Source organism: Neofelis nebulosa, chromosome 15 (assembly GCF_028018385.1).
Source record: "Neofelis nebulosa isolate mNeoNeb1 chromosome 15, mNeoNeb1.pri, whole genome shotgun sequence".
Classification (NCBI taxonomy): Eukaryota; Metazoa; Chordata; class Mammalia; order Carnivora; family Felidae; genus Neofelis; species Neofelis nebulosa.
Genome location: NC_080796.1, coordinates 38,724,181 through 38,746,275, shown reverse-complemented (window position 1 = coordinate 38,746,275; position 22,095 = coordinate 38,724,181). Strand labels below are relative to the sequence as shown.

Here is a 22,095-nt window from a genome sequence, read left to right as displayed (position 1 = left end):
GAGTGGCTCCATCCTACTGTGATATGTAGGCTTGTGCCATTCTTTAAACAGAATACTTTCTGGAGTGCAGGAATTGTGGTGGTCACTTCAGGGACATCTTCCTCTGCATTCAGTGGGTGCTCAGAAATTGGTATTGGCTAACTATTGAAGAAACTGTCCCATAGAGGAGAGTTCCCTCAGGTTCAATAGTGCAAGGTTTATGGTGTTGGTGGGCCTTTTCTACACCCTACAGCCATTTCCTTGACACCAACTGGGTGTCCTACAATTCAACTCCATTCTGAGACTATCTATGGAAGGCAGCATCAGATTCCACAGGCAAAGGGCTCAGCCCCACAAGACTGGCCCCACTTAAGATGTCATTTGCAAGTCCAGATTGCTACATGTACTTCTGACAATGATTCCCGTGAACCCCTCCTTGGGTTCGAATAATTTGCTAAAGCAGCTGACAGAACTCAGGAAATCTGTTCACTCACTAGATTACTGGTTCAACAGCCAGATGAAGAGATACACAGGGCAAGACCCTGAACAAAGGAGCGTCTGTCCTCCTGGAGTTTGGGGCCTGGCATGGTATTTGGAAGTGTTCTGGTTCACCAACCTGGAAGCTCTCCAAATCCTCTCCTTTTGGGTTCTTATGGAAGCTTCGTTACATAGGCAAGATTGATTAAATCATAGGCCATTGGTGAATGAACTCCATCCCCTCTCCCCTCCCAGGAAGGGCTGGGGGATGGGTAACACAAGGGAGGGGGTCAAAGTTCCATCCCTCTAATCACCTGATTAGCTCCCCAGGCAACCAACCCAGATCCTTAAGTGCTTCCAAAAGTCACTTCATTAACATAACAAGGGACACCTTTATTGCTGTCAGCACAGAAATTCCAAGGGTTTTAGGAGCTCTGTGCCAGAAACAGGGAGGAACACCAAATATGTACTTACTATTATAAATCACACAATATAATATACTATTGTAATATCACACAAAGGCTTCACAAAGTGTGGTCTCAAACCACAAGGATCACATGCTTGGGCGGCTGGTAGAAATGCAAATTCTCATGCCCCCTCCAGATCTACTGGATCAAAATCTTTGGGAGTGACAGCCAGGAATTTGTATTTTTTCAAACTCTCCGGGTGATTCTGAGGCATCTTAAAGTTTGAGAAATGCTGCTTTATACCACAGGGATCCTCAATGCTCCACTCCAAGAGGGAGGCTGGTTGGAGGGGGGAAAAATACTGGGCCATATTGAGGAAGCAGGATGAGACCATGGAGGCAGCTGACCTTACCCCACGAGAAAGAGCAATGGCAGTGAAGCCAGGAGAGAATGAGGGAATAATCCCACAGCTTAGTGGTAACATGACACGTGAGACATTGATGCAAAGGACTACTCGGCTCTGAATGTCCTACCAACTCCACGTCCTCATTCCTTCTCAAGCCAGACAGCTATTCCCCTGAGCACAGAAAGATTCCCTGAAACCAGGGAATATAAAACCCTCATACATTCCCTACTTTATAACAAGAAAAGCCTGAAAACTCTCACTTAATATCTTGCTAAGAATAGCACAAACTCCTATACCACGCTGAAACTCTGCTGTGTTGGTGAATGTCACTTAACAAGCAAAATTCTTACAGGAGGGAGAGAAGGTTATTTTCAGCTACTTCTCATCTGTCGAATGAAACAACGGCTCCCACTCCACGGTAACCCATTAACCAAGCAGTCTGTACCACCTCATTGCAACCAGTGTTTTAATAGCGCCACAGATAAAAGCACGGCAATTTCCACAGCAATTACTTCTGCAGATGAATCAAGAAGGTCAGACACAGGTTGGAAAGGTCTCCAAATAATTTGCTACTTGTACTTATTTTGTGCTTGCTGAGTTCTTGATTGCAAAGAGACAACCGCTTAGGCACAGTTGCACCTGGCTAACAAGGTAGGCTGGCTTGCAGGTTTGCAAACCCACTGTTTTGCTTTACTTGATAATGAGAGCCCTAAGTTTCTATTTCTCCAATATGAGTCATCAAAGAGAATCAAATTAACAAAGCCATTTAATAGAACACATAATTTTTAAAGCCATTTAGACAAGTGTGTGTTAACCTTAACTGGGCTCATTTTCCAATAGTCCTTATGTCTACACCTAAAGTTATAAGCTCACAGGAAGTTCAAACTTTCTCTTCTACATCTCAAAACAACTACCTAAAAGAAAATTTTTCAAAAGGCCCTACAATCACCATGGTGAATCAGAATGGAACAGCGCAATGACTGCACAAAATGTCTTTTAAAGAACTGCCTCTTCCAATAGTAGTAATAGAAAGAGATTAAAATCCTTTTCTCCATTGTTGACAAGTCTGGTCTTGGTACTTCTAGCATCTGGTGATTTTCCTCACTGGAAACCAGCCGTGATCTTAGTTGTTCAAAGTCAGAACTGGAATTATTTGGTTGCTAAGTGACACTGTGGGGTCACAGCGCCTCTCTCCACATTGCCTCCAAAGTAATAATTACCCCAAATGGTCATCCCCCACCCAGCTCTCTACCACACAGAATGCCAAGGAGTAGAGAGAGTCGTAAACTCTCATATCAGACAGGGCTATCCTTTCCTGAGTCAGTGGTCCTAATCTTGACTCTGCAGTCTCATAGCCGTAACACACGTGATTCCACCCCTTTGTGCACAGGAGGCTCAAATATTTACTTAATAAAGAAATACTAAGAGTCATAATAACAACCGGTACGTGCACAGCTTTTATGATGTGTAAATCACTGTTCTAATCATTTTGCACACATAATTTATCTTAATGGTAGATACTATTATTATCTGCATTTTACAGATGAATCTGAGTCAAGAATGTTTAAGTGATTTGCCCAAAGTCACACAGCTGGTAAGTGGCAGATGAAGGATTCACACGCAGGCAGGCTGGCTTGGGAACCCACCCTGCCATGGCACCAGACACCTCTCTTAAACAAACGTTGACTGTGTGGACATACGGCTCCAGTGCCCCAACTATACTGACTCATTTAAATCTCTTCACAGCCCTATGAGGAAGGGCTATGGTTAGCCGTATTTGCAGACGGGCCACAGAGAGGTTGAGTAACTTGGCCAAGGTCACACAGCTAGTAAGTATGGAGCTGGATTCAAACTCAGACAATCTGGATTACAAAGTCCATGCCCCGAACATTTATACCAGGTTTCTCAACCTCGGCATCATTGATATTTGGGGCCAGCTAATTCTTTGCTGTGGAAAATTGTCCTTTTTTTACATTAAGATTTTATTTGCAAACCTTCTTTGTTGTACAGAAAGTAAAAATGCTGTTACAGTCTTCATGTAACTGTCAGTGGCCAGCCACAATGACCCATGCTACAGCAAGAGTCTTACACAAAGACCCAACAGTGCTCACAGTTTTGTTGGAGCAAAGTCTCCAAGCTTGATGGTGGATTTTGAAGAGGGACCAAAAGGAGGAAGGCAAAACGTGACAGGGACTATCTATCCTTTGGCTCTCTGGGTGGGTGGGTGTCCTGTGGCTGGTATCACAGCCACCCTTTTATTATTATCATTTAAGCGGCTACCAGTGAGCAGTCCAACCAATACCAGTTTTTTCCCTGCAGGTCGTTTGGGTCTTCATCATCTTCTCCTTCATCATCAGTTTCTCTTCTCCTCTCTTACCTTTCCTGCTTTCTTACCCGTCTTCCTCCTCATCCTCATCACCTTGTCCATCACGTCCAAAGTCTTCTTCCTTCCCACTCACTTCATCTTTATCGTCACCCCTTTTCCACCCTCCTCTTCCTCGTCACCCTCTTGGCCATCACACTCCTCCTCCTCACCATCCTTGTCCTCATCTTTCCCTTTGCCCTGATCCCCTTCCTGCACAGCATCCACCTGGGCTTCTGAGCCAGGGGCTTCTTCATCCTCTTGGCCATAGCCATGCAGGTAGGTCAGCTGGGGGAGATAGTCTCTCCCTAGTCATTCAGACTGGTAACCCCAGTTAAACAGATGCGCACTTTTCAGGCAGTCCGCTTTTTCAGAGGTTCCACAGTGCTGATATTTTGCCGTGTATTGCCACTGTGGTCCAGATGTGTGAGATTTGAAAGGTTTTCTGCTAACTTGTCCAGACCTCCAAAGACGCTATTGTCACTAAGCTCAAGCTTTTTCCATTTAAGTATCTGTTGGAGATCTGAAACTGAAATCAAGCCTGCGTTTATGACACTGAGCAAGTCTAAGTTCACAAATTCAGTTGTTCAGCCTCAGTTTTCCCACCATTTGATCTGCCATTGTCGGGGACAAGTTTTCCAACAGCTGCAGGAGTCTGATTCCTCATCTCCATTGGAGCTTCCTCTTCGCGTCCATGGTTCCCCGCTCCCCACTCTTCACACTTTGCTTTCCGCGGCGGGGTGACAGGCGTCCAGGCCTGAGTGGGGAGGGCCGTCGGACGGTCAGGGGCGGCAGGCAGGCCAGCGGAGCCCGGGGAACCCAGCGACTCCGGCGAGCAGAGAAACGGCGGAGGGAAGGGGGCGGGAGAGCAGCGCTGGTCTCACTACCGCCGCCCCCGGCCACGGGCCGCACTGCTCTTGGAGGCGGGTGGTGGCGGGCTTGCCTTGGCCTCGTGATGCTGCTGCCTTTCTTTGAATAAAAAAAACCCTACCAAATGAGGGAGTCAGACAAGAAGCAAGACTGCATGGATGCGGAAGTCCCTCTGATCTCCAAGAAATGACTATGATTATGGATTATGATTATGGAATTAGGCAGAAAAATTGAAATGGATGATAATACACCAGGTCTATTCGTGATGATAAAAACTTGGCCTTTCTCATCTTCTTAGAGACAGAAAGACAATTTTTCCAGCCTAATGGTGACATCCATAATTGACTTTGAGGACTTCTTAGAAGCCCAGATATCTGTCTCCCGCAGAGATTTTGATCAGGTAGAAATCATTTTCCTGCCATAACCCACACCACGAATCCCTGCTGCTTCCCTCCCAGTAAAACCGACACATCATAGCAGTCAGAGCTTTGGACTCACACTGACTACAGGATTAAATGCCAGTTCTGCTACTCACTTGCTGGGTGACTTTGAGCTAAGCGCTTGATCTCTCTGAGCTCCACTTTCCCCATCTGTACAAAAAGGGGATAAGACCACCCTTGGTGAGGATTAAACGTGATGATGTATATGAAGTGCTCCATGCGGTACCTGCTCAACACATGTCAGTTATTGCTATATTTTTATTATTCAAGATCCAACTCAAAACAGACATAACTCTTCCAGAAGCCTCCCATAACCATCACATCTAACCGGCCCCCCCTTCTGTTCCCCAATGTAAGTCATGTGTGAAATCAACAATCCTCATGTGGGCCCTGCCTACCTCCAACCATCGTGACCATGATTCTCTTTTTTTAATGTTTAGTTTTGAGAGAGAGAGAGAGAGAGAGAGAGCGCACGCACAAGCAGGGGAGGGGCAGAGAGAGAGAGGGAGACACAGAATGTGAAGCAGGCTCCAGGCTCTAAGCTGTCAGCATGGAGCCCAACACCAGGGTCAAACCCACAAACCGCGAGATCATGACCCGAGCTGAAGTCGTCCGTTTGATCGACTGAACCACCCAGGCACCCCATGACCATGATTCTCAATCAGGAGGCATATTAGAATCATCAAAAGAGCTTTTTTAAGGGGCGCCTGGGTGGCGCAGTCGGTTAAGCGTCCGACTTCAGCCAGGTCACGATCTCGCGGTCCGTGAGTTCGAGCCCCGCGTCAGGCTCTGGGCTGATGGCTCGGAGCCTGGAGCCTGTTTCCAATTCTGTGTCTCCCTCTCTCTCTGCCCCTCCCCCGTTCATGCTCTGTCTCTCTCTGTCCCAAAAATAAATAAATAAAAAACGTTGAAAAAAAAATTTAAAAAAAAAAAAAGAGCTTTTTTAAAAATTACATTTTCCTAGGTTTAGTTATGCTCAGGGGTGACGTGGGGTGAGAAGAGGTTTAGCAGGTATGTTTTTTAAAACTTCCCATGATTCTTATAGGCACCATTATCTCACTCCCATCTGTGAGCCTCAAGATTAGTCTGCAAGTAACCGCTGGATGCCTTGTTTTGAAAAAGTCTGGTTATGTTCAACTATTGTAAAAATGTTAAGGAAAAGAGTATGATGCCTTTATGAAACAGAATATAAAAGAACAGGCTTAGCCAAGAAAGTACTTCATGCTAACTGCGTACTGATGATTAAAAAAATAAAAGAGGCAGTGTAGTTAATTGAAGAAATTAGTAACTAAGTTGATAAATGAACTTTTTTCTAGTTGAGAAGAAATAATCACAGGCTAGATTCAGATTTTACAGAGAGTAGGAAAAAGGTGGTTTTATGATTTTTTTTCTTTTCTCACTTGAAAGAGGAAAGATTAAGAAATAGTATGTAGAGAAAAAGGTAATTTTAGGCCTTGAAATTAGCAAGGTCATTATTTTTCATGAAGAGAGATGGCTAAGTGTGTGTGTGTGGGGGGGGGGGGTGGCCAAATGTCAGGAGGAAGAAACAGAGCCTCACTGGAACTTTGAACAGCCAAGCCTTGAGTGTCTGCCATGATGCCTTGGACAAGCCAAGGGCCCTGGGCGTCTTGCCCTGAATCACTGGGGCTGCAAAACAGTCAAAATTACCCTGAGGGGAGAGAGAAAAATAAAAATGAAGCTAAGCAGTGGTGGACATGTTGAGTTTAGGGAGGAATAAACAACATCCAACCTCTATTTAGCTGTTTGATAAGGTATGTACCTACCTTGATAAATTTGTCCAAAAAATAGCAATCAGAAATCACTGGATTCTAGTCTTCTGTTGATAGTGTTGTTATTAAGAGAAAAGGCCGGAGTGGTAAACTCCTCTGGATTTCTGATTCAGCTTCACCATACCATTACCACTGAACAGTGGACTTGGTGCTAGCTATCAGGGACTGGAAGACCAGTGCTTAGCAAAGCATAATTGGCTTTGTGATAAGAGAAGAAACCATCCCCAGAGAATTCTTCTGGAGAGGCAAAGCTGAGGATAGAAGGAAGCATGTGGGAAGGTGTTCCAGACCATGGAAACAACATCTCCAAAGATACAGAAGGCAAGGACAAGGACAATGTGGGCTAGAGGTCAGTTGAGGTTATTCAGCTGTGATAGAAGTACCTGGAAACAAAGTCTGCATTTAACTGACTCCATTTGGGGAACTGAGGGAAGAAAGCCCTCCTGCATGAGAAACTGCCAGAACTTGGTCTTGAATTAGTCTGGTAAGTGAGGAAGGGGGCAGGGAAATGGAAAAGTCCAGGAGAAGGGAATAGTATGGCCAAGGCTGGACCGTTGAGAGAACAAATCTCATCTAACGGACCACGAGTCTCTCAGCATAGCTGGTTCCTAGAACTCAAGGACGGTGGTGGGGCGACCCTGAGAGAGGAAGTTGGGTTGTAACAAGACCCCCACATCATGCAAGGCGTCCCTCGGTTTTATCCTGCAGGCAGTGAAGCTCCTTATTTATGCCTGGTCTCTCCACCTTTGGGCACAACACAGGTGTGGCAACCTCAACCAGCATCCCAAGATGCAGATGCCGCTCCGCTCACAGGTTCCAGGGGAAAGGTCAGAGCGGCCCGCCAACTGGGTGCTCATTCTGACAGGTGGCGTAAGGCCAAGGGAGACACTAACCACCTCGGTATTTCTTTTTTTTTCTTTTTTTCCCCAATATATGAAATTTATTGTCAAATTGGTTTCCATACAACAACCAGTGCTCATCCCAACAGGTGCCCTCCTCAATACCCATCACCCACCCTCCCCTCCCCCCCCCCCCATCAACCCTCAGTTTGTTCTCAGTTTTTAACAGTCTCTTATGCTTTGGCTCTCTCCCACTCTAACCTCTTTTTTTTTTGTTTCCTTCCCCTCCCCCATGGGTTTAAGTTTCTCAGGATCCACATAAGAGTGAAAACATATGGTATCTGTCTTTCTCTGCATGGCTTATTTCACTTAGCATCACACTCTCCAGTTCCATCCACGTTGCTACAAAAGGCCATATTTCATTCTTTCTCATTGCCACGTAGTATTCCATTGTGTATATAAACCACAATTTCTTTATCCATTCATCAGTTGATGGACATTTAGGCTCTTTCCATAATTTGGCTATTGTTGAGAGTGCTGCTAGAAACATTGGGGTACAAGTGCCCCTATGCATCAGTACTCCTGTATCCCTTGGGTAAATTCCTAGCAGTGCTATTGCTGGGTCATAGGGTAGGTCTATTTTTAATTTTCTGAGGAACCTCCACACTGCTTTCCAGAGCGGCTGCACCAATTTGCATTCCCACCAACAGTGCAAGAGGGTTCCTGTTTCTCCACATCCTCTCCAGCATCTATAGTCTCCTGATTTGTTCATTTTGGCCACTCTGGCGTGAGGTGATATGAGTGTGGTTTTGATTTGTATTTCCCTGATAAGGAGCGACGTTGAGCATCTTTTCATGTGTCTGTTGGCCATCCGGATGTCTTCTTTAGAGAAGTGTCTATTCATGTTTTCTGCCCATTTCTTCACTGGGTTATTTGTTTTTCGGGTGTGGAGTTTGGTGAGCTCTTTATAGATTTTGGATACTAGCCCTTTGTCTGATATGTCATTTGCAAATATCTTTTCCCATTCCGTTGGTTGCCTTTTAGTTTTGTTGGTTGTTTCCTTTGCTGTGCAGAAGCTTTTTATCTTCGTAAGGTCCCGGTTGTTCATTTTTGCTTTTAATTCCCTTGCCTTTGGGGGTGTGTCAAGTAAGAAATTGCTACGACTGAGGTCAGAGAGGTCTTTTCCTGCTTTCTCCTCTAGGGTTTTGATCCACCTCGGTATTTCTGAGTGATCCACTGGTATCACCATACCTTTCAAGCTGCTAATTTGCTTTGCCTAGACACGGTATCAAATTACATTAATTCTGATGCAAAATTAGCAAAATTTTCTCTAGCAAAAGTTTTCAAATTGTCATAGCTTCTGTAGCTTTTGAAATATTTTTCAACCTAACTCAGCACACAGGGTGGAGTCTCGGAAAGATGGTTTCATTGACTGGGGTCTACAATTTATACATGCACCAGTAAATGGAAGACCAGAAGTAGACTCTCATGCAGCATACACACAGGGGCAGAGATCCTGATTCCATGACAGCCCTCTATTTCTCTTCTAAAATTTAGAATTCAACTCCACTCAGAGAGGCTCTTTCTGAGCCAGTCAATCCTCTGGATGCCTCCCTGAATCTGAAAGAAGAATGCAGAAAACCTGAGAAGTGACAGGCTTGGTTGGCCCTGGGAAGGTCACTGTGACAGTGCCATCAATATGAGGAGGAAAAGGAAGTTCTGAGGGGCCCAAGCTTATAGAAGGAGCAGATTAATACTCTCTACTCTGCCCTGAGAGGCATGATTAAAACCCTGGGCTGCTCCCCAGTGGGGTTCACAGGCAGTCTCTGGGGGGAGAAAGAAGGAGAGCCTCTGAGGGGGAAGGAGTATTTTACCACTGACATTTAGAAGTGCCAGCCCATGGTGTGATAGAAATAGTCCAACTTTCAGTTGACATTGTAATATTTTTAAATTCTCTACTAACAGTGCATTAGTGTGGACCATCCCCACCCCCATCTTGCACTTGGGCCGGTCCTGCTCCTCCTGGTCTCGTTACAAGTGGGCTGAGGTGTCAGAATGATAAAAGTGAGCCCCATTTGGTATGTGGTAGTTTAATCGGCAGCAGTGTATGCTCTGCTGCTTAGAAACTGTAGGCCATGTGCCCTCTTTGGAACCAAAAGCAGTTCAACTATTAATGCGAAACTGAATGGGCTTTCAGATAGTCACTTCAAACTAATGGCCAAACTCATCACTTTGTTCATTCATTTATTCCACAAACATTTACTGTCTCCCTGGTGATAGGTGTGGTGCTAGCACTGAGATACGATGCCTGATAAGACCAATGTCTACATGAGTAGACAAATGAGACTCGGTGTGGTCAGCATGCAATCTAGATTGGGGGAAGTGGTGGGGGAGGGGGGGACGTGGAGGTGGGCAGGGTGTGCAGCATGTCCAGAGAGGAGTTTTGAGGGATAAATGGAGTTGAGGGTATGGTAGTGGAATGGTAAAGGAAGACTCCCAAGCAAAAGCAACTGGTTTAGCCCTGGGGCACAGGGTATGGATGGGGGGCACTGAGAGAGGAGACTGGAAAGGTGCACAGGGGCCAGGTCTGAAGCCCTACATCAGGCTAAGATGCTTGGATTTGCACAAATCAAGACTTGCTCCCCAAACTGCTAGCATGTGTCCACTCCTAGCAGTGGACATTTTCAGAGCTTCATTATATATAATGAGGGTACAGGGGTACCTGAGTGGTTCAGTAGGTTGAGTGTCCAACTTCGGCCTAGGTCATGATTTTGCAGTTTATGAGTTCAAGCCCTACATCTGGCTCTGTGCTGTCAGCTCAGAGCCTACAGCCTGCTTCAGATTCTGTATCTCCTTCTCTCTCTCTCTGCCCCTCCCCCAGTCACACTCTGCCCCCCTCTCTCTCAAAAAATAAATATTAAAACAAATTTTTTTTAATTTAAAATCATTGGTTTAAGAGTGCCTGGGTGGTTCAGTTGGCTAAGTGTCCAACTTCGACTCAGGTCATGATCTCACCATTCCCGAGTTTGAGCCTCACGTTGGGCTCTGTGCTGACAGCTCTGAGCCTGGAGCCTGCTTCGGATTCTGTCTCCCTCCCTCTCTGCCCCTCCCCCCATTTGCACTCTGTCTCTCTCAAAAATAAACATAAAAAATATGCATGTAACATATACGGGCCCTGCCCTTTGCTGAAGAATTTACACATACTCAGTTATTTCCACCATTTAAGTCTTACTGCTTTGGTTAAATCCTAGCAGGGTAATGAAGTCACTGCAGATAAATCAGCCAATCAGTAAAGAACATGTATTTGAACGCCCAACATCCACACCTACCAGCTCTCCTCTGCCTTATCAGTCCTGTCACACAGGCTGAACATTTTGGTCTCATTTCTGCATACCCCTTCCCTAACCCTTCTTAATTCAGTTACACAGGTGTCCATCTTCTCCATTCCATTCCTGCTGTTACTCCTGGTGGGCAGAGCATTCCCTTCTCGAAGGACCCGAGCCCTCGTCCTCTGTCCAGGCCCTCCCAGACCACCTCAAATCCTGCTTCGACACAGCAGTGGCCACATTTTGAACGTGCCTGTGCACGCTTGTCTCCCATTCCCTGCTCTCATGCACCACGCCTCAGACAACCTTGCATGTACCCTGATTCGGGATTGGTTCCGTGGACATGAACCTGTGCAGTCACGTAGCCTCTGTCCTTAGAAGGCCCCCTGCTTGGGTGAGTCCTGTGCTGCCCGTCTTGAAATTCTTAATGGCTTTTGAACAAAGGGCCTCACATTTTCATTCTGCGTTGGGGTGCCACAAATACATTGCCGACATTGCCTACTTTACATCCCCATCTTTACTCATGTTCTCCACACTGAGAGAATCTTAGCTGACTGATCCTGCCTATTAGAACCTGATCCCTCTGTCAAAGCCCAGCTCAAATGCCAACAAGTCTTTGTCAGCCCAAGCCTGAGGTAGGCTCTCCCCTGGGCTCCCAACATACTTCGCCTTTACTTCTGCTTTAGCACTTGTCACACATAATGTGACACACACAATGTGTCACACACAACCTCACGAGGTAGTTATCTGCAAACGTGCCTCCTTCCCTCACAAAAGAAAAGCAAGCTTCTCTGGGATGGGGTTGGCAGGTGTATTCTTTCACCTCTTTTGCTCCTCAGTGCCTGGCACAGAGTAAACCCTCAACTCATTATTGATGAACTGAATTTCACTCTCCAGAATAACCCAGTGGTTTCTTGCCACCAATGTCTCTTCTTCCCGTGAGCCGCTCCCGGCCCAGCCAAGTTCCAGTGACTGTGCCCATGGTAACGTTTGACCATCTCAGAAACTATGGTAATGTAAGAATGGGCACCAGGCAGGCGATTACTTTAGGTGAGCGAAACGGCTCTGTAACTAGGAATGCACACGAAGAGCAGTCTGAGTGAAAAGGAGAAAAAAAACCAAACAAACCCAAATTTGTAAGTTCACAGCCCAGCAAAATTTTCCACAAAAGAGAACTGATTTCCAGTTGTGTATCAAATTGTTCCTAAAGTAACTGGTATGTCCAAGAAGTTTCCTGAGGTTGAAGACTTCCGCCAAAAAAGTAGCCAGGGGAGCTCAGCTTCAGTATTTTCCCTGAAGGACCATACTGCCTGAAGAAAAGGCCCAACTGTGACATGGACGGTCCCTGAAATTCTCTTACAACACATCTTAATCCAGTTACATCTCTTTCTTGCTCAAAAGCCTTCCAACACTCTTCTTACTGGAGAACAGAGCCCAAACACCTTAGTAAAAAATCGCCAACATTTACTGAGTGCTTTCTTTGTGCCAAGTACTATACAGGTTTGTACAGAGCTGATTTCATTGAATCCTAACAGACCTAGATAACAGGCACTATTTTTATCCCTATTGCAAATACCTGAAAACTGAGACACCAAGAGGTTAAGTAACTAGCCCCAAATCAAACAGGAACCAAGTGCTAGAGTGAAGATTTGAACTAGGAGATCTGAGGCCGGAGCACTTTATCACTGCCCTGGCGCTTGGCTACCCAGGCAGCTCCATCCCTTGCACCTCTCTGCTGTCTCCTCTCAGGCCCCTCACTGAAGCCCCTCTGGGCTTTGTTCAGTGTGCCGATTGTACCCCGTTCCCCTCAGTTAGGCTCTGAGCCTCTGTTCCCAGCATGTCCTTTATTCCAGTGAATGTGACCCCTACGACTCGGGTCTCAAATTTGAGTCTTAGGACTCCTTTCTACTCTTAAAACATTGAGGACAACAAAGAGCTTTTGTTTATGCAGATTATATCTATTACTCTTTACCATGTTAGAACTTAAATCTGAGAACATTTTACAATATTTATCCACTTAAAAATAATAATACACTCACTATATGTTAACACACCTAACATCTTTTACAAAAATAGCAATACTGTCCAAAAAATAAAAAAGTTAGTAAGAAGAGTGTTACTGCTTTATGTTTTTATAAATCTTTTTAATGTCTGGCTTAATAGATGACAGCTAGATTTTTATACCTGCTGCCCTCAGCCTGAAGCAATATATTGGTCTGGTTGAAGCATATGAAGAAAATCCAGTCTCACACAGATATGTAGTTGGGACAGGGAGAAATATTTTAACAGACCTCTCAGACAACTAAGGACATTCTTCCTTCATATTATACTGAAATTCAACAAGCAGTAGTTTCTTAGAGCCTAATGTGGAATCTGAAATCATATCAATGAACTTTTCATATTGTGTTACATTAATACATTGGTCTATCTTGCACTTTGAATGGATTTCGTACCCAGGTATAATGCGTCCATTAAGTTATGCTGATCTTCCAAAAGACAACACATTCCATCAAGTAATATCAAAAGAAATCACATTCATTAATATCACCATCAGTTGCATCAAACAGACTTTAGTGTTGGAAACTGTCAAACTCACGATGGCAGTTACCAGTTTTCCATAATTCTAATTTTTGCCTGAAAGCTTTAGTTTTATAATTGGCAACAAATACTGTCAGTTGTTTTCCTTGAAGCGATGGGCTCACCTCATTGATTTTCATGAAACTGTCTGCCAAATACCCCAGTTTGGAAAGCCACACTTTGTCAGTTATTCTTTCAAGTAAAAATGGTAATGAAAACAGCAGGAAAGGACATGGCTATTTCAGCTTGGAATTCAATTGCGCAAATGCCTTTCCTTGGAACAACCATAATATTCCAGTACGCCCAAGTGCTTTACGTACACTTCTCTTTTTGTTTCACAGAATATTAAAATATATACTCCAGGGTCAAGATTTAATCAATTTAACTATTCTTATCACTTCATCAAGGGCATTCTTAAGTGAAACTAGATTTTTTTTTTTTTTTTTAACAAGTGCTTGGCAGGGTCTCCTGGGTGGCTCAGTCAGCTAAGTGTCTGACTTCAGATCATGATCTTATGGTTTGTGAGTTTGAGCCCTGCATCAGGCTCCAGGCAGACAGCTCAGAGCCTGAAGTCTGCTTCGGATTCTGTGTCTCCCTTTCTCTCTGCCCTCCCCTGCTCGCACTCTGTCTCTCTCTCTCTCTCCCTCTCAAAAATAAACATTAAAAAAAATTTTTAATGAAAGTTAACAAGTGCCTAGCAGTGAAGAATATAATCACAATTAATACAGTTTGGGACTTCCTTGATTCATGCCAAGGTGCTGGCTATTTAACACACCATTGGTTTTGTACCATCAGTGCACATATCAACACAGTAAAAGAGGCAAATAATGTCTTCACATTATTACCTAAACGGTTTTGAACTCGCAACCTCATTGAAAAGCTCTTGGGGACCCCAAGGATACAAAGATCCTGCTTTGAGAACGGTTGCCCTACATATCTTTTTAGAGCCAATGCTCTAAAATGCTACTTCCCTGAAGAGTTTTACCACCTCGCCTTCTGAGCCACCACTGTAATTTGTACAAATTTCTGGCATAGTACTTACAACGTTTTATGACACATAGTTAACTATATCATCTCCCCTCTCCCAACTATAAGTTTCTTTAGACAGAAACTATCTTATTTATCTCTGAATATCAAGCCATTAACAGTTCAAGGCATGGAGAAAGCGCTTGATAAACACTGCTGAATGGATGAATAATTTGTACGATTGTGTTTTCTAACAATGGTTTTAACAATATGTCCCATCACACTTACTTACCCTTCTATAATCTTGACACATGCCCATCGATAGGTCTGTTCCCCTCTCTTTAAACCTGGTAGGCTTTTGTGATGGCATCAACCTTTAGAGCATGGTAGGAAAGATGTCACTTGACTTCTGAGGCTAGGTCTTTAAAGTGCCATCCATTTCTGCCTTGATCTCTGGGGACACTCACACTTGGACTCCAGCCATTATACCAGGAGGAAGTCCACACAGCCTGTGGAGAGGCCAACATGGAAAGCAACCTGGGTCCCTGGCTCAAAGCCCCAGCTAGGTTCCCAGCCTGCACACAGGAACCCACATGAGTGAGCCATCTTAAAAAAGGATCATCTAGTCCCCACTTGAGCTGAGTCTACTGACAACATATGGAACAGAAATGAGATACCATGATGAACCACTGACCAGCTACAGATTTATGAGCAAAAAACTAACTAACTAACTAAATAATAAATTGCTACTGTTTGAAATCACTACATTTGGGGGGTAATTTATTATGCAGCAACAGATGTTCAATATACTTTATATTTGAGCTATCCTCCTTACCAAACTGTCAGGTCAGAGAAGCCAGAAACTATGATATACTTACCCCAGTATTCCCTACCACATTAGCACAGGGCTGTGCACATTGTAATGCTCAAAACATATGTGTTGACCTGAAGTCAGTACTTATTTTTGATGCCACATATCCAATGGGATAAAATACATCTCATTTCCCCAGGATACAGATACTACCATACCCGTTAGGAAATGACATGAAATGTAAAACACAAGCCATAAAACCCTGGTCTCCTATTTTCCCCCATGAATTAGGCTACAGAAGGATTTTAAACAGTCATTACTAGATAAATGTCTTCCTGCCTACCTCCTCGCCAGCTCAGATGAGAAATGTGAGGTAGCCAGTCAGGAAGTCAGACAACGGAGGCCAGAGAAGACAAGGCAGATAGAGAAAATGTTGGCATGTATTTACTTTTATAACTTGCTATTTTTGTGAATGTTTCCATTTTTAATGGAACTTTGCTTCATTTATAGCTTAACATTATTAGCTAAATTAAGAAAGAAAAAATTGTATCATGTATTTTTAGTTCTAATTTAAGACCGTAAATGAAATTTCACAGCACTTGTTTGTTTGTTTCAAGAAAAGACATACTTTGGCTGAATGCATCAGTAGAAGTGAATCAAATAATGGCAGTGGAAGTGATTCCAAAGAAATGGAAACCAAGAAGTTCATGCCAGTTTTATTTGGAAATACTATTCCTCATATACTAAGTTTGGGTTTGTAGCCATGTTTGAGGGTGGCATGCTAAACCCCCAAGTGTGCTACTGGCAGAGATGTTCTAAGTAATGACACCTCCAAAACTTCTTGGGTAGGGTTTACTTACACAAGTTAAAAAAAAAAAAAAAAGCTCAAAATCAGTGGAATTATTTGAAATAAAAGAGTACATTGCCTTAGAAAGCCACAGAAGCAGATGTTCAAATTTTTACCTATTAACACTCTGCAGCCTTCTAATAAAAATAGCACTTTTGGTTGCTGAGGCAAAAAACCACACGCAATCAATAAATGTAAAAATCTGCATCAGAGGTATTTACTTGGAAATGTTGGGTGAATCTGTGGTTAAGAAGGTAGGCTCCACTACCACTTCCAAATGATATCACAGAGTAACATACCAGGCTAATGATACAGAAGACCAACTCATAGACCAAAGAAAGCAAGCAAAGTATTTCCCATTATAACCTGTTGAGTGCACTGATGCTGCTAAGACCTAAGACCGCAATCTTTCAGTACGTGGATGATTTGAACATGATGGTGATATGAAGAACGAATCCCATTTTGTTTTGGTTTTTTCCATGCTCATTGCCAAAAGATAGTACTCGCTCTCAAAAGTATAAAGTTAAGAAAAATTACATTGTCAACAGATGTGCTTTGGAGTTCAAGTTTTGTGTAGAGTATGTTCTGATAGCACAGCTAAAAAGATAAGAAAACATTCCGGAATTACCCAGTTAATAAATTTGCACCAGAGTGTAAATTAATGCATTGCTGCCTTTGATGAGAAAGACTTACTTCAGAAATAAGTCAGCTAAAAGAAATACTGTATTTGGTGATGCAGTAAAAATTGTAAATTACATAAAGGTAAATACATTAAGTTCATGATTACTCTGAATAAATTATTGAGAAGGAAGCTAATAATAATCAACAGCATTGCATGTTGATGTTTGACAGTTACCAAGGGGAAAAGTTTTGTCAATAATGTCTTAAGCACAGAAAGAATTCTTGGTGTTTTGCCATCTTGGTCTCAACTTTACAAAGATGTAAATAACACATCCAAACTTGTTTCTTTGTCTGTCCTTGTTACTTTAATGATTCTAACACCTCCATGTAAAGGAGAAACATGTTTTTTAATGACAGGTAAGACTGAAGACCAAAAACAAAATGTGGACACTTAAAACAACAATTTCCATAGTTTACAACATGTTCCAGAATTTAACAAGTATCAATGAAGGAGGAGATGATGTTGATATAGCATATCTGAAAAAAGTTATCACCAAATATTTTCTGAATTTGAGTGTTTTGAATTTATTTTTTAAAGTTTATATATATACAATTCTGTGGATTCATTTTTTCATCAAAAGATAATTTAAATTTAACATTTTTGGAACTGCTACTGATGAAGAACTGAAGATGAATTTAGACACACAACACCACTTGCTTTGTTTCAGATAAAAATTACAAATGAATATTCTGAGCAATGCTAAATTAGCTAGAGTCTCTTTTTTTATTCCTGTGAATGTTATATCAGACCACCCAGAGAACCTGTATGTTAATCCCACCACCCTAAGGAGAAACGCAAGGGCCAGATCCTAAATGACCCTGAATGCCCTTCATAACATACCTAGGAACATAAGCCACATACACTTCCATGAAGGCCTTTCTTTCCTGTCTCCAGACCCTGTAGGAAGATGTTGTATTCTTTCAAGCTGGGAACAGTTTTATTCCACTCTTCAGTAATAATGGTTCTTGTTCATTGTTATTCAGAAAGTCATTGCAAATCATTTCTGAAAGTGCCTGCTCTTGAACAAAGGGGTTTAGCTGAGGATGGCTCAGAGGATTAGCTGTCGCAGTCCTATAAGATGTGGACTCTACCTGGGAGTGGAGCCCCACAGATCTCTGACATGGATGAGTAGTTCCCAGAACTACGTATCAGAAAGGATCATCTAGTTGCCAACAACCTACTTTAATTCAGCATGCTTCTGTTGTGTGCCTAAACCATGGCTTGTGTCCTTGATGCACTCCATTTGGGCTTCATCATCTATCCCCTGAGAACAGCATTATTGTCAATCCAACCTAGATTCAATAAATTAACAAGCAAGAAGCAAGCTCATCTATGCATGGTGTTCATTCAAAGTGTGCATATAGGCGTTTAATAGAAGGAATTGCTTTTTCACTCATAACTTTGTTTAATTATGATTGTGGAATGACAAAAGTACAAGTGTAATAGGAATTTTCTATATTAATCACCAGCGTGTGCATGTCAAATAAAAGATGTGCACCGTGTTTGTAATTTCTTTCTTTTTCTGTTTGTTCTGAATATGTTTACTGAACTAAAAGTTTATGTCTGTTGAATCTAATTTAAAAATTGGGGCTTGTATTTTATTCATCTTTTTAAAATTTAATTTTTCCAAATTGAACTTACTATATTTTGACAAAAGTATTAGTCTGAGAGGGATTGGGTATTTTAAGAAATCAAAAACTAGTTCTTTATCACAGATACCTTGAGAAGCACTGAACTAGCAAACTGACAAGAGCACATATGCTTCTCATTTTTTATTTGTGGAGACTCTCCAGACCCATGATCAGTAGGTGTGTTCTGAGCTGTTTTCTACTTGCAACGATGGGTTTCTGGGAGCCTCGAATACCCCTTCTCCTACACCCATATCCCTATGCTCATGACTTCACAACGCAGTTCCTGGTGGAGTGAGTAATGCTGTCCATAAAGAATAAGGTGAAAATAATAAGGATGGAACCTCACATCAGCCCAACTCATTTTAGACAATAAAACCAACTAGAAAAGAGTCAGTGGAAAAGGTCCAACAATGTAGAGGTCACGGCATCTCATCCCTCCTGGGAAGAACTTGAAGATTACTTTTTCTTTTCTTTCTTTTTCAAGGGAGCACAGTCATCGAAAGAAAAAGCTGACAACCTCTAGTTCAGCTTTCAGGATTTCAGTTGAGAATATCTAGGAAGTATTTTTCCTCTCACCATGAAATTATCTGCTACAGCAATTCTGCAGTCACTCTGAATACATACAAACTAAAATGACTTCTGCTCTGAAAGTTACATTTCCAACTGACGACGTGCAGAAAGCAGCGTTGCAAAATGTGCCTTTGTGTGCAGAGCCCAGTGAGCAATTACCTATCCCTCCCGACCACGCTGTGTAGGCACAGAGCCGAGGCAGCTCCTTCGCCAAGTCTGCCCAGGGCCTGCAGAGTTGGCATGTGGCAACTCAGAGTCTGGTTGGGAAACACATTCACCATCAAAGAGCTCATTTCTTAAACCTGGAGAGAATATAAATTTACCTTCTCCAATTTCATAAATATAATTCCAACCTTTTAAAAATATCCATTTGCAAAACGCTTCATGACTATCTAATCTCTCCCTATCTTGTAATTCTGTCATGCAACACACATTAACAAGTACTACTAATTTTCAAGGATTTGGGTGGAGAACCCGGAAGATCAAAGATGAGTAAGACAATTTCTATGCTAAAGGCACTTTTGGTACATAGCAAACAGGTCATTATTTCAATACCTTATGTTTGTACATTACAGCTCACATTTGAATATCTCAACTGAAATAGGCAGGGAATAATTACTGCCATTTTCCCAAAGAGAACTGTAAAGGAGGACATATTAAATTATCTTCTTACATTCACACCACAAGGGTATGATTCAGACCACAGTGGTGGCTAAAAGCATGACTTTGGATCAGATATATCTGCTTTCACAAACCAGTGCCAATGGTCATCACCTTAGCTGGTTATTTTGGATGAATTAGCCCTTTTCACTTTCTTATCTATAAAATGGAGATAAGTAACACCTGCCTCAATAGGCTCTTGGAGGATTAACTGAGAAAATGTTCGTGAAGATGGGAGGAGCTCAGTAAGTGATGAGTTATCACTATTCCATCAAGAGTCCCTGTTAAGTCCCCACTTCCATGGACTACAATGTGCAGAAAATAACAGACATGGGAACTCACAATGTAATACGAGGAGAAATAGGCAAAGGACGTAACATGATAAAACAAAATCCACAGATCAGGAACTAATTAAGACTGCCTCCTCAATGTTTTCATAATAACATCTAGATCTCAGCACTTATGGAATACACTATCCTCAACACCTAGATCTCAGAGCATTTACGGAATATGCTAGCATTGTCAGGATCTCTGGATACCCCACTCCCACCTCTTACCAGTACATTATGAACTCCAGGTAATTTTTATTATTTTGCTAAATCCTTAGTTATTTACTATACAAGTACTGACAGATCATGGAGTCAGGGAATGAGTGTGCCAAAGACATAGCCATGGTTCTTGCCTTGGGGACCTGCCATGATGGAGGCACTCAACAAAGTGTGCTGAATTAAAGTAGGTTGTTCATGCTTAGATTACTCTTTCAGGGATTCTCCTGTTATCTTTCTTTTGTTAATGTCTAATTTCATTCCATTGTGGTATGACAGCAGACACTGTATGATTTCTATTCTCTTAAATTTGTTACTATGTGTGTTATGGCCAGAATGTGGTCTATCTTGGTGAATGTTCTATGTGAGCTGGAGAAGAATGTATATTCTGCCATTGTTGGATAAAGTAGTCTACAGATGTCAATCATATCCAGTTGACTGATGGTATTGTTGAGTTCAACTTTGTCCTTACTGATTTTCTGCCTGCTAGCTCTGTCCATTTTCGTTACAGGGGTGTAGAATTTGTCAATTATGACAGTGGATTCATCTATTTCTCCTTGCAGTTCTGTTTTTGCCTCAGAGTTTGATGCTCTGTTGTTAGGCACATGCACATTAAGGTTGTTATATCTTCTTGAAGAATTGACCTCTTTATCATTATGTAATGCCCAAGACTATCCTTTCTAAATATGGGCTTTGGAAACTACTCATCTATGTCAAAGATCTGCAGGGATCCATTCCCAGGTAGAGTCCACATCTTTTAGGACAGTGACAGTTAATCTTCTGAGCCGTCCTCAGCTAAACCATTTGTTCAACAGCAGGCACTTTCAGAAATGATTTGCAGTGACTTTCTGAATAATGAACAAGAATCATTATTACTGAAGAGTGGAATAAAACTGTTCCCAGCATGAAAGAATAGAATATTCTCCTACAGGGTCTGGAAGATAAAGGTCTTCATGGAAGTGTATGTGGCTTATGTTCCTAGGTATATTATGAAGGGCATTTAAAGTCACTTAGGATCTGCCCCCTGCGTTTCTCCTTAGTGTGGTGGTACTGACACACAGGGCTCTCTGGGTAGTCTGATTCAATAAGAACCCTAGTCTAAGGAGAGAATGAGCTATCAGTGGAGGGAAGTAGGGAAGGAAGGCCCATTTAGCCTCTCCTCTATGGTTCTGACAATTCAACTCTGACAGCAAACTGCAGTTCTCCCTCAGTAAAGAAAAGCCCTGCAGCTAACTAGACCAATGGTCTTCAGAAGGCATTCAGTGTATATCTTTGTTACCCAACCAAACATGTCCCAGTGTTAAGTTTCACTTCCTATGTACTTTCCCTAAAGTGGTAGGAACAATGTCTTTCTTACAAAATTCCTAGGGCTATAACAATGCCCTTTATAGGTTGGTACCCTAAGTGGCTTCATGTGACCATTAATGTTGTTCCCCTAAAGTCTGTTTTCAACAGAGCAGCCAGACTGACCTCCTAAAACTTAAGTCAGATCACATTCCTACAACTCTTCATCTTACTCAGAATAAAAGCCAAAGTCCTCATGATGACCAAGAAGTCCTCATGATGACCTAGGAGCCTCTATGATGACCTTCTGTCTGTCCCCTCTCATCTCTCCAACCTCATTCCTCCACCCTGGCATCCTTGCTGTTTCCTGAAGACATTCTCCTGCCTTAGGGCCTTTGCAAGGGTTATTACATACACAAGAAGGCTCTTTACCAAAATAACTGTACTGTGAACTCTGTACCACTTTTAAGTCTTTGTTCAATGGTACTTTTTCCAAAAGGTTTCACAAAGAGGGTGTACCATTACAACCCATTCATAATGCCTCCCTTTGGTGCTTCCAACTTTCCTTACCAAACTCTGTGATCCCCACCCTTCAACCCTCACAGCACTTACTGCTGTCTAGCAAG

At 42.6% G+C, this 22,095-nt stretch overlaps 1 protein-coding gene and 1 pseudogene across 3 annotated transcripts in view; both read right to left on the bottom strand.

The window, feature by feature from the left end:
• KCNH1 (potassium voltage-gated channel subfamily H member 1) overlaps positions 1 to 22,095 on the bottom strand; it is a 390,176-nt gene that overhangs the window by 132,069 nt on the left and 236,012 nt on the right. The gene's annotated exons all lie outside the window — the stretch shown is intronic.
• LOC131496285 (acidic leucine-rich nuclear phosphoprotein 32 family member B-like) lies at positions 1,030 to 5,367 on the bottom strand (annotated as a pseudogene).